Source organism: Canis aureus, chromosome 2, assembly GCF_053574225.1.
Source record: "Canis aureus isolate CA01 chromosome 2, VMU_Caureus_v.1.0, whole genome shotgun sequence".
Taxonomy (NCBI): domain Eukaryota; kingdom Metazoa; phylum Chordata; class Mammalia; order Carnivora; family Canidae; genus Canis; species Canis aureus.
This window is the reverse complement of record NC_135612.1, coordinates 61,838,447-61,850,993: the sequence shown is the minus strand read 5'-3', so window position 1 is coordinate 61,850,993 and position 12,547 is coordinate 61,838,447. Positions and strand designations below refer to the sequence as shown.

The following is a 12,547-nucleotide window of genomic DNA, read 5'->3' as shown; positions in this document are numbered from 1 at the left end:
GGGTTTACGTGCATGCATGTGTGTATATGATTGCTTGCGTATGCATGCAAGCTGGAGGGTGAAGTTGGGCGGGGGAACATGGGTGTCAGGGTTGGGTAAAGGAGGGTGGCATGTGTCCCATTTGTTTGCCCACGGCCTGGCCAGATCCTATTTCCACCTTGCCAGTCTGCGGTTGATACCACACGATGCTCTGGGTGCTGCTTCTCTCTCTTCACGGCTGCCTAGGGGGAAGGAGATGGGCTTGCTGGCTTTGTCTGTCAGACTTAATGTATTCCTGGGAAAGGTGACTTGTTCGTGTCCCCAGGGAGCCTTTTTGTAAGTGGCAGCCCCCCCACCTTCCTTCATCCTGCTGACTGTCCTGTTTGGGAAAGATGAATCCTGGAGAACAGGCAGGGTGGGTGGGCCATGGTACCTAAAGATGAGGCCCTAGAGAGGGCAGGGTCTCTAGGCTCCCCCAGGCCTGGCCAGTCAACCATGGGAACCCTGGAAGCCCAGGAGGCTTGGAAGGAGCTCTCTGGGCTGAGGCTCATTACATCACCCCCACTCATCACAGGGAGCAGGGGGAAGGTGGGGCTGCCTGGCACATCCCTGCCCACCTCCTGGGGGCCCAGGCTGTAGGCCTCTCTCACCAGGACCCAGCCTTCCATGCAGCCTTCCCTGCATCTCCCAGCTTGTCCCCCAGCCTTGGGCCATGCTCTCCCCCCAGGCCCTCCCTCATGTGCTCCCCCCCATCATCTCCCATGTGCCAGGCCAGGTACTCCCTGTGTTCAATGGTAGTGTGGATGGTCATGGCAGCTTTTGCCCCTTCCTTGCTCTTACGTTGAGGTCAGTTCATACTTCCATTGTGTGTGGACCTCAAGAAAAGCAGTCTGAAGAAGCTTGAGCCTATGTCCATTTTTTGTCTATAAGATTTTCACCTTTTAGGCAGGCATTGTACAATTTCCGCATTCAACACAGTCCTGTGCCCTGTGTGGCACATTCCCTTCACTGAATGCTCACGTTGGGAGTGCTTCTGTTTCTCCCACAGAAAAGCAAAAGTCAGGACAGGCTCAACATGGTCAGTGCAGTCGGCTGATGGCCTGACCCCCAAAGCTGGGGGCCATCATCCCAGCCTCTTGACCCTATGAGCATTGCATTGACAGCCCTGGACATGATACTCCCCAAGGTCTGCGGCAACCTAACCCTCCACGGGGGAGCTGAGCACTGGGGCCCATGAAGATAAGACATTTATGCTGTAGTGTGGAGAAGCACTTTGGGGTGAGCAATTTGCCCTTGGGTCTCCAGAAAGTTAACAGGTAAATTTAGGGTTCTATAACAGGTAATACCTGGGTTTTAGAATCAGTTTCCTATTTCTTTTCTACTTCCTCCACACGGCAGGATCTGCGGTGGTTCCCTCACTTTCAGGTTGTATCAGGCATCAGAAGACAGACAAGCAAATCATGGAGCAGAGATAGATGCGTGAGACGGGTTTTAGGAACACGGCCGATTCCGCAGGTTGGCACCACATAGACTCGTGCATATGGAGGCTTATAATAGAATCGTCAGCAACTGTAATTAAGGCTGTGAACTGCGCCACGCTGCTAAAAAAACAAATTCTCTGCAGCTGTTGTACTGACTGAGCATTACCCCTATCAGCTGAAGTTTTATTTTTCTGATTTGGTAGAGGAAATACTTGAAAAATGATCTCACAGCGTGACTTATGTAAACGGCCTTTTTTTTTTTTTTATATGAGACAATTGAGATAGAGTCTGAATCCCTGGCAAACCACAGTTTCCTGCAGTGTCCTGTTGCCATGGGTTACGAAGGGAGCGGAATGGAACTTCATCTGAAATGTCTTTAAACTTCCCTGACAAGCACAGGCATGCTGCCGCGTCAAGTGCTGTAGTGTAGGTCTGCGCGCCTGGTGTGGGTCGGAAGGGTTCTTGTCTTAAGATGAATTTGGGAAAAGGGCTGTCAAAGGAGACGCACATTTTAAATGATCAGCAGGTAAGGTATTCCAAATGTTTCTTGTCACTTAACAGATTTTTTTTGTAAGAAAACTTGGCATCTCAGTTACCGCATTATTTTTAGGTTGTTCGGTGAATGGTAGATTTTAGATGTAAACTTTGAAAGCACCTCTTGTGTCTGCATCCCGGAACTGAAAAGAGTTGTCTGGAGATACATGGCCGGCTGTGGGACCGCAGGTCCTCTGAGCGAGGCTGGGGACTAGGGCCAGCCCGGCTCCCAGCTGCTTGGGGTCTACAAGCCCACCCTACAGGGAGCATCAGGGCTGTTCTCATCTCTACTATAGTAACTCTGACTGATTTCAAAGTGAGCCAAGTGCATGAAATGTTAGATTTCTACTGGATTTTAAAAATCTATTGTACTCTTTAAATTACCATTTTATATCTAATATTTTAAAACATAATGAGTTGATTCTGCTTCCTACCCATACAAAGGGAACTCCTGAAAATCATATTTAGTGATTGATTATTATCCGAGCTTTTATAAGTTGAATTTGCCATGAAAATTTTTACCAAAGGCTTCAGATTAAAAAATTATGTTTATTTTCCTCTTGTGGCTGTGCTGTGTTGACCTAAAGGTGAAAGTAAATTATTAACAGAAGATTGTCACTAATTACAGGGTATGATTTTAAATCCATTCTTCCCTGAGAGTTGTTTCATCTTGATATTTTCCTAATATCTAGCTGGAGCCTCTGTGGAGAGCTGCAGAAGGGCCAGTTCACAAATGCCTGGTTCAGAAGTATGGCAGAGGAGAGGGAGCTGTCTCCTTCCTTTTCAGTGGAAAATAGGAAGAGGTCACTTGGATAGGTCAGGAACTATCCTTATGTTGTAAGTGCAGATTTTAATGTATTTTTAAAATATTTAGTGTGTAGCTTGAAAAGCCCGAGTACTCCTGAAGCCTACTTGAGAGGGTAGAGGCTTTGATGTTGACCGGCATGCCTGCTGCTTGGCTGCCTCTGGCTGCCTTGGTGCAAGAGGGACTGTGTGTTCCTGTATACCCCATTCCTCGTCCTGGATGGAAAAGTGAATTACGGAAATATTGTGTCCTCAAGGGACCGATTAACTGGTTAGGTATTTGTCCATAAACGTAGATTGCGTTTTCATTTCAGTGCTATACAAAGGCAAGTGTTAGAAAATGTTTCTTTTATTCTGAGTAAAAAAAAAAAAAGGTCACTAAAAATCTGCCTTTGTACATGCCTGTATAGATGATTTGGATCCCTTTTGAAATTTTTGCAAATGCTCAAACTGGCAAATATGTTGTTGGCATGAGTGTGTTAAAGTCTGATTGTATAGTTGTATTAAGCAGTGGTAAATGAGCAGCTGCCTCCCCTCTGGGGTCGAGGGTGGTGCTGGAAGGTCGTGGGACGAGTGTAGGTACTGCGTGCAGCTCTGCCTGGCTCCAGGGGGGTCCATGGGAAAGGGGGCAGGAAGAGGGTCCTGGTGGAGGCCTCACCCTGCAGGCACAGGTGCAAGGGGAGTAAAAGTCAGGGGCCGTGTGGGAAGGCTGGCTCTGCATCTCTCTGGCTCTGCCATCCTAGGGGAGTGCTTCTCCCTCTGAGCCTCTAGTTGTTGGTCTGTAAGTGGGGATGCCCTGGGAGGGCCGCCATCTGCAGTGTGTATGTGTGTATGTGTGCATACACATGTGTGTGTGTGTGTGCACACTCAGTGGATGCTGTGCTTCATGAAAGGCTGTGTTTCTTGTAAGCGTCTTTCATCTTGGGGCAGAGAGCTCTTCTGCCTTCATTGGAGCGCTTTCCCACAATCATTTCAGGAGTACAAAGGGTAGCCAGTGGCTGCCGACCCAGAAAACACATGAGGCTTTCACTGGCCAAATGAAAAGATCCCAGTTTCTCCATCTTTTCAGAAGTGAAGTTGAGCAGAAGTAGACTTTGAGCATGCATATATGCCCCTCTGTCAAAACAAAGCGGGCCATCATCCTTGAGCCACATGAGGATGGGTGTGAGCTGCAGAGGCTGGTGGGGTGCGGTGTGAGGAGACACAAAAAGCCGTAGCCTAAAAGGAATATGAATTGTCACAAGAGGGAAGCTTCAGCGAGCCTCATGAATGGACCCCTCACCCTGCTGCTGCGGCGGCACCTGGTGGGCTGGGTGTCCAGGAGGAGGTGTGCCATCCCCAGGGGCCCAGGGCTGCTGCAGCGGGGTGGTACCTGCCCCCCACCTGCCTCCCACCGTCTTGCTCGGGTGCCCGCCAGGCCAGCGCCTCCCCAGGCAGGGCTGCCCTCAGAGGTCAGCCGCTCCTAGGCTCTGTCCTTCCCTTCCCGGTCAGAAAGTACACATCCTGCTGAGCGGCACGCCTGGCAGACGTGTGTCATTTGGGGGCTTGGAGCGCCTCTTGTGTCATGGATGCCTTCTGAGGTCTGTCTGCCTGGGCAGCTGTGTTCAGGCTGCTAGAGTATGAGGGAAAAAAATTTCCAGAGACCAAGGGGCTTTCACCTCTTCGTGCACTGGGGCTCTGGGTAGGATTTGAAAATAAGAAGGACTTCACTGGGAGGACACAGTCAAGTGTTCGGTCCTAGGCAGCACGGAGCCTGTCCCACCTTGGGCCTCGGGGTATGAGCGGTGGGAGCAGCCATGCTCGGGGCTCCCACGCCAGCACCGGTGCCTGGTCGGGGTGTGCAGAGGGTGTGCAGCGGGCATTCAGGTCCCGCAGAAAGGCCTGGAGAGGCTGGAGGAAGACAGAGCAGTGACGGCGAGGAGGGTCAGCCCAGGCTTGGGGAAGAAGGCAGAGCGGTCACGCAGGCAGGGCTGGAGCCTTGATGAACTCAGCTCTTGTCACAGGGCGGATAGCGGGGTTTAGGTGTCCCGGGGGTGGCCGAGCGGGTCCCTGGGGCCGTGTGGGCTGCCCGGCTGCCAGGCTGGCTGTGGGACGGGAGCGAGCGTGTCAGGCGTGCCCTTCTGTGGGCTGACGTGTCAGGCCGCCTCCCGCCCGGCTGGCTCCCAACCTTAGGATGAGCTGGGTGGGCTGCTCGAAATTCTTTTGCATTTGACTGAGTTTCTCCTTTTTTAGCTCAGATGAACCGACTTCTGTTCACTGCCTGTGTCTGCCATCAGCCTGTCCCTCTCATGGGGCTCCCACAGTCCCGGGGAGAGCCAGGTGGAGGGCCACGGGCCCGTGTCCGGTGGGCTGGCCTCTGCCCAGGGCTGGCCCTGTGTGGCTGGCTGTGAGCCAGTCGGTGCGTACTTTGCCCCAGATCTCTTTCCACCCTACAACTGGTGGGGGAGGGGCCTTGGTCTGTCAGGGTGATCGCGTTTATGCCATTGAATGCACTGGTTGCACAGATTCCTCTCCCACTTTCTGGGGCTCTGACTCTGGCTATACAAGAAGACCTCCTAGTGTGTGTGAAGGGGACTTCACCTCTGTTTGCCTGTCTTCCCCTTTCCTTCAATAAGTGCTGGGCCACCGTGCCCTGGCAGCCTTCCTTCAGCGATGATGGCCCTGTCTTCTGCACCTCCCTGTGGCGTGACCTACATGCAGGCTCCTTTCCCCCTGACCCTGTGGGGGTTGCCCAGCGCCCTGTCCCTTTTCACCCTCCATCCTGGAATGACTCATCTGTCCGTGCTTATTTATCATCCTCTCATGAAAGAAAAACCAGATTTCCTAAAACAGCATTTGTTTGGGTGTCCTAGAGTTTGACCAACCATCCTGGGGGCCCCCTCCCCTCAGATCCCTCTACCTGGCTTCTCTGCTCCATGTGCCTCCCAGCTGTCATGTAGAGGCTGCCCTTGCCAGCCTGCCTCTTGCATCAGGGACCTGGCTTCCGACCCGGCAGCAGGTCCATGTCCACTCCCAGCTCCCTCTGGATGTGCAGGAGGCAGGTGGGGACTAGTGACCAAGTCAGACTTGGGCTTCTCCCTGGGGTTCCCCTGCCCCTCGCCCAAGCCATCCCTGGAGCCCATGTCAGCAGGCCCATGGACTCGGCATTCCAGACCTGTCCCTCTGCATTCTCCCTTCCACACCCCCACCCTGCTCTCTTGCCTGCAGCCCTGGGGGCTGCTCATCAGCCTGTCTTCATCGACACCCCAAGGGGACAGCCTCATTTGCCCTTCTCTGTGCCATGCTCCCCTGTGACACCTGACTTGCCCAGGCAGCAGGGATCTGACAATTTTGGATTCATCCTCAGCCCCCAGCATGAGCACCTGGGAGTGGAGCTGCCCATTTTGGATATGTGGCTTTGTCGCATGCAGCCCACGTGTGCAGGACACATTGACGCGTAGAAGCAATCTCAGCTGAATCTCCTGAGGCTCTGCCTGACCCTGAAGGTGGAGGCCACACCCCAGGACCCACAGGGCAACAGCTGGAGCGAGCCCAGGGGCTGCCGGGAGCTGATGGAGCCGGCCTGGGAGGATGGAGGGCTCCAGCTTGCGGCTCAACTCCAGCTTGTGGGTGGAAGTTTTAAAACCACCAACACACCTTGGCCTTTATGAGAAAGTGCATCCCTGGGGTTGGGCTTCAACTTCACACAAGAGTGGGGCTTGGATTCGGCCTCTGCATGTCCCTGCATGTCTGTTTCCTTCAGGAGGAGCTCCTCTGCAACAGTGTCCGTCTGAGAGCTAGATGTAGGGCCGCGGCCCACATAGAGCCTCCTAGGCAGGCCATGCTTACCTCCACTTTGCTAGCAGTTCAGTGCTGTCCTGTTGGGATGTTAAGTCATGGGTGTCCTCCCAGACCTTCTGTGTCTTTCTGAAACTTGGAACAGCTGGTGAGAAAAAGGGATTTGTGGTCTTTACATCAAGGTCAGAGGATTTTGGGGTGCAATCAGGTGTTCACACTGAATACTTAGCATTAGTGTGGAGCCTGTGTGCTGCTCATCAGGGTGTTTTCAGAATTTGCTCTTGGGCTTCACCATGTACATGATGGGATGTTCACTCTTGAGTTCTTGAGAAAAAGCTGTCATTGTGGGTTTGGCCTGATTGGGTCTCTTCTGATTTTATTGAAGAATGAAGAAGTCTTTGGGATACACACCTTAGAGAGAGAGGCCAGGTCCGATTCTGAGCTCCTGGGGCTCTGCCTGCATCTGCTTGAAGGCCCTCAATTGCCCCGTCCCCTCTCCCCCTCGGGCTGAGTGCACTGTGGTGTGCTGTGTTGTGCTATGATGGCTCTACCCTCACCCATGTCCCATTTGTCACTGTGTGGCACAGAACACGCCTGGAGCGCCTTCACCCTATGTCATTCACCCCATGTCTTCCCTATTTCCTGGAACACAGAAATCCTTTGTTATGAACATCATAGTTTGAACCTTAGGAATAGGTGCCCCTTCCCTGCCTCCCTGTGAGCTGTACATCCAGCTGTCTTTTTGTCTTTACCTGTTGGAAAGCAGTAGTATGGAGGGTGTGTGTGCTTGTGACTTATACTCGTGAACATGGAGAGATCTGGGGGTGGGATCAAACACGGTGGCCTCCCAGTGTGGGGATGGGCACCGAGCACAGCCCCCTCACCAGGCTCTCTGGGAGGTCTGTGGGACGTCACTCCTGGGCCCCGCCGCCAAGGGACCTGGGAACTGACCTGTGAGGGCAGACATCAGAGTGTGTGGTTGGACTCACCTCAGGGGCCTGGCAAGGAAGGCTTAAGGTGTAGCTGAAGCCACAGCCAGGTAGGTGGGCTGGCCAGGTGGGGCTGTAGAGGGAGTGGGGGGGCAGGAGGTGCTCTAAGCTGAAGGCACAAGGAGGGGCTGGGTCCTCTCCACAGAGGCTCTCAGAGTCCTGGGACGACACCACACAGGGGGAGATGGGGTCACATCAGGACCTCATGCACATGATGTGCGGACCCACATGCACACCCATGTGCAACTCTGAAGCTAGGCTTGAGCACAGCACGAACCATGGCAAGTATTTAGTATTTTCCTTTCACAATTTTCTATCCATCTTACTTCTTGGTTGACAAATGTGGCTCGGGGCCACTGAATTGATTTGAAAGCTCCTTAGGGGGTTGTGGCTGGGTGTGAAGACCCCTGGGCCCACAGAGCCCGAGTCAGGGCACACCGCCCAACAGGCCCCAACATGAGCCCGCTTTCTTCTGTACTCAGTCCAGCGAGGAGTCACTTAAAACTGAAATGATCAAGTTTTCATTTTATATATTTATTAGAATGAGAGAGAGAGAGAGAGAGAACAGGGGTGCATGAGCAGGCAGAAGGAAAGGGAGAAGCAGACACCTCACTGAGCAGGGACCCCAATGCAGGGCTTGATCCCAGGACCTTTGGATCCTGACCTGAGCCAAAGGCAGACATCCAACCAACTGAGCCACCCAGGCTTTCCAATGATCGAGTTTTTAAAAAGTCAAATAAATATATATTAGATACAAATAGGATTGTTAAATTCTTTTTTTTTTTTAATTTTATTTATCCATTCATGAGAAATCCACAGAGAGAGGCAGAGACACAGGCAGAGGGAGAAGCAGGCTCCTCAGAGGGAGCCCGATGAGGAATTCGATCCTAGACCCCGGGATCATGATCTGAGCCAAATGCAGATGCTCAAACACTGAGTCACCCAGGTGTCCAAGGATTGCTAAATTCTTAAGGTTTTCCATCATTTGGGTTATTTATCTTCTCTTTGTATTCAGAATATTTGATGCATTTGGGCAACTTGCAACCTTTGGTCTTTTATTTAGGACTCAGATATGACTGATTAATACTTTTTATGTCCAAAATAGGAAATTTTGTCAGTGGCTCAAAATTGAAAATTGACATTTTTATATATTATTATATATCAAAGTAATTTGACAACAGTATAGTTTAGTACTTTTCTCTTGTCTAAAGTTACAAGCAGGATCAGCCTTGATAGAGGCTAGATTTGTCATGTAGTTCCCTTTATATTAGTGATCTTAAACTCACTCCATTAATTCAAGATAAAATATCCATGGAACGTGTGGTCCAGATTTCCTGCTGGGAATAGATCCGATTTCCACTGAATTGTCAGGTTTAAGAGGCTGACCCAAGAAATGGAGATTGTTTGGACTTAAATTGCATATCTAAAATACTTTGTAAAAAAAAAAAATAAATAAAATAAAATAAAATACTTTGTAAGTTTCTTCCAAATAAATACATTTATGTTAGTGTAAATCTTAGTCCGGCAGGCCTGTTATAAAACACTTTAGAGCTGTTTCCTTATGGTACATGTTTAAATTGTGAGTGCAGAGAAATGCTAACTTCACTGGCAGCTTGTTTTGCGGTTTTGCTTAAGTGTAACACGTAGATGTGGGAACGTGGAAGAGCCCACAAGTACAGACTAATGAAAACGAATTATTTTTTTTTTTAATTTTATTTATTCATGAGAGACAGAGAGGGAGAGGCAGAGACACAGGCAGAGGGAGAAGCAGGCTCCATGCAGGGAGCCCGATGTGGGACTCGATCCCGGGTCTCCAGGATCGCGCCCTGGACTAAAGGCAGGCACTAAACTGCTGAGCCACCCAGGGATCCCCCTGTGAAAATGAATTATTGATGTAGATTGTCCTAGGTCTGAGAATAAACATTGGGGATGTTAAGTTTTAATTCATAAAAATGTTTATGGTGGTCCAGTGGTCTCAGTGTGCTGAGACATTGCGAATGCCTGATTTTAAGCAACATTGAGCAGCAGATGCCCCTCTGTGGGGATGCTCTATGGGAAGTATTTGTGGGAGTTTCTGAAGCTTTGCCATTTTGGACACCACCACCACCACCAGCACCCCCGCCCCGTCAGCCAGGCTGTGCTAAAAAAAAAAATGCAAACCAGGCTTTGAAAGGGTAACTTGGGTCAGAATCAGACATGCCATTGATCCCGAGGCAAATAGAAACGATTTGGGGATTCTCTGTCTTTTCTACCTCCCTGTTGTTGGCAGGTTGTCTGCCCGCCCCTCCTCATTGTCCCCTTTACCCGCCCCCCCTGCCCCCAGCACTGAGCACTGGCCACCAGTAAAGCCTGTTGTGCCCTGTGCTCCTCACAGGCACCTCCCTGGCTCCTTCCTGCCAGCGCCGTGGGCAGATCACTTTACCTCTCTAGGCCTTATCTCCTCCTGAAGTGAAGCCCCCTGATCCGTACTCCTCACCTGCTGCCACGTCCATCTCAGGGCCTAAGGAGTTGGGGTGCTGGGCAGGGATCGGCTGATGTAATGGCCTGGCTCTGCCACTCCCCGGTGTGTGCTGGTAAAGTAAAATAAATATTGGACAGAAAAAAAGAAGAGTTAGGTTAATGGTGATTATACATTATTTATTTGCAAATTAAATAATCTGGTCAGGAATAGTATAGTCATCATCCATTTCTCTGAAAATATGTGAACTTGGAAGAGGATAGTGGTTTTGTATCCAGGGATATATGTATATATTTTTTAAAGATTTCGTTTATTTATTTGAGAGAGAGTGAGAGAGCATCAGCAGGACAGGGGTGGAAGGAGAGGGTAAAGCTGACTCCCTGCTGAGCAGGGAGCCTAATGTGGGGCTGGATCCCAGGACCCTGAGATCATGACCTGAGCCAAAACTAAGAGTCAGACACTGCACTCACTAAGCCACCCAGGTGCCCTGAACTTTCCTTAGCATTTTAGGCTTGAGAAATGTTCTCTGTACACACCCTCCCAAGCTGGGGGAAGGGAAGGAAATGCACATGAAGCTGTGGCTCAGAGATGTTGAGTTGTTCCTGGAACGTGGTGCACAAAGGAGGCCCGAGGACTGTGGAGTGCCTCTCCTGGAGGGTGTGCGTGAGGGGTCCCCGGGGGTGGCCTGTGGGCTGTGAGCTCTGGCACCAGCAGGATAGCTCTCCTTTCTGAAAGAGTTCACCTGGCATCCAGGCCTTGCACCTCTCCACCCTCAGCTCACTCCCAGCCGTCCTTGTCTCCGAGCTGCTGCCAGTGTGACCGTTTCAGGGATGGCTTCCAGTTCCCAGACTCTCTTCAGCAGCCTCCCTCTGCCAGCCTCTACCGGGTGTCTTATTGAAGTGTGGTTCGTTGTCAGACGCCTCATGGAGGGTGTGTTTCACGGCTGCCACTTTACTACTTCTCCTCCGTATCACAGCTTCTATGGACGATTTCAGAGCCATGTGGCATTCCATATCAGAACTTTCCAGTGCCCAAGGCTCTATTAGTTGTAGTTTCTGCTGGCTGTTTCTCCTGGTGGGCTTTTTTCCTGGGTTTGGGGGCCTTTTGGAATTATAAGCACTTACTTGGGTGGTCTCACTTTTTGGAACTCCTGCAGGCGTCAGTTGGGCTGCTTCTCTCCCAGAGGAATTAGGGAGTGGGCATCTTTGTCCAGGTTTCCCAGGGTGTGTGGGGCTGTGCCCTACACCTGATGCCCAGCCCAGCCCCTGGGTCCCCCCAGCGGCAACTTTGGTGGTTTGGGAGCAGCAATATATTAAAAGCATGTTTGTCTTTGTCCTGTCTTCACAATTTTTCTATAAATCTAAAACTGTTCTAAAAAAGTATACTTTTTTTTTTAAAGATTTTATTTATTTATTCATGAGAGACACACAGAGAGAGGCAGAGACATAGGCAGAGGGAGAAGCAGGCTCCATGCAGAGAGCCCAATGTGGGACTCAATCCCGGGACTCCAGGATCATGCCCTGGGCCGAATGCAGGCGCTAAACTGCTGAGCCACCCAGGGACCCCTTAAAGTATACTTTTTAAAAAAGCATGTTTGTTGAGCTTTACCTGGATCTGTTGGCACTGCACCTAAGGCCCCCTAGCCTAGAGTCTGGCAGTGTCCTGCCCGCCTCGTCCATGCGGCTCCCCCTGCTGCCACTCTGCTGCACCCCACTCTCGCTCCCACCTCCGTCCTGGACCATGGGTCTTGGTTCATTCTGGGGATGGGTGTAGAGCTTTGTAGTGCATCTGTTCCATCTGCTAAAGTCTGAGAATGTAGTTTTCATTGTGATCATAACATGAAATTGACCATGGCCTTCATATTTATGAAGTTTTCATTTTATGATTTATTTCTCAGATATTATTGACAGTATTTCTGATTTTGTGTGTGGCCTTCCTTGTGGATTTTCTTCTCATAATCAATCTCAAGGGAATAACATGCCTCTGATGCTACTGAATTTATAACATGATTGTAGGAGATTGACCGTAATGTACGTGTCAGCCTTGGAAGGAGCCCACCCCATGCTTCTGTAATGAAGGCCAGACCCTTGGTTGGTGAGGGCTGATGGCCCAGGGCTAGCTCAGATCCAAGTCCCAAGAGGTGAGGGGCTCAGAATGGGAGAGGTCCCCCATCTTCCATGTAGGCTGGGAGGTGAGATTTAGGGAGGCCTGGTGCTAGGAACAGGCTGTCAGCTGTGCCTGTGAGAAGCCCTTCCTCATATCCTGCACACTGGTCTCACTTATCTCAGCAGAGAGGATACGGGTGCATGTCTTTTTCCCCACCAGAGTCCCAGGGATTCCATAGTCCAGGCCTGAGCCCAAGGGGAGCGCATAGCTGCGAGGTGACCACTGAGGAGCGCATAGCTGCGAGGTTTGGTCCTGTGCATAGTGAAGGCCAGCAGGCTGCCAGGGGAGGCCCATCGCCAGTGTCCCAGCACCTGTGCCTTGGGGGCCTGGCCTGCATGCTGTGCTGGGGCTCCGGCCTC

The 12,547-nt window shown here is 51.1% G+C and overlaps 1 protein-coding gene across 8 annotated transcripts in view; it reads left to right on the top strand.

Annotated features, from left to right (window-relative positions):
- The window catches only part of RGS12 (regulator of G protein signaling 12), a 119,991-nt gene that overhangs the window by 54,856 nt on the left and 52,588 nt on the right, over window positions 1-12,547 (top strand). The gene's annotated exons all lie outside the window — the stretch shown is intronic.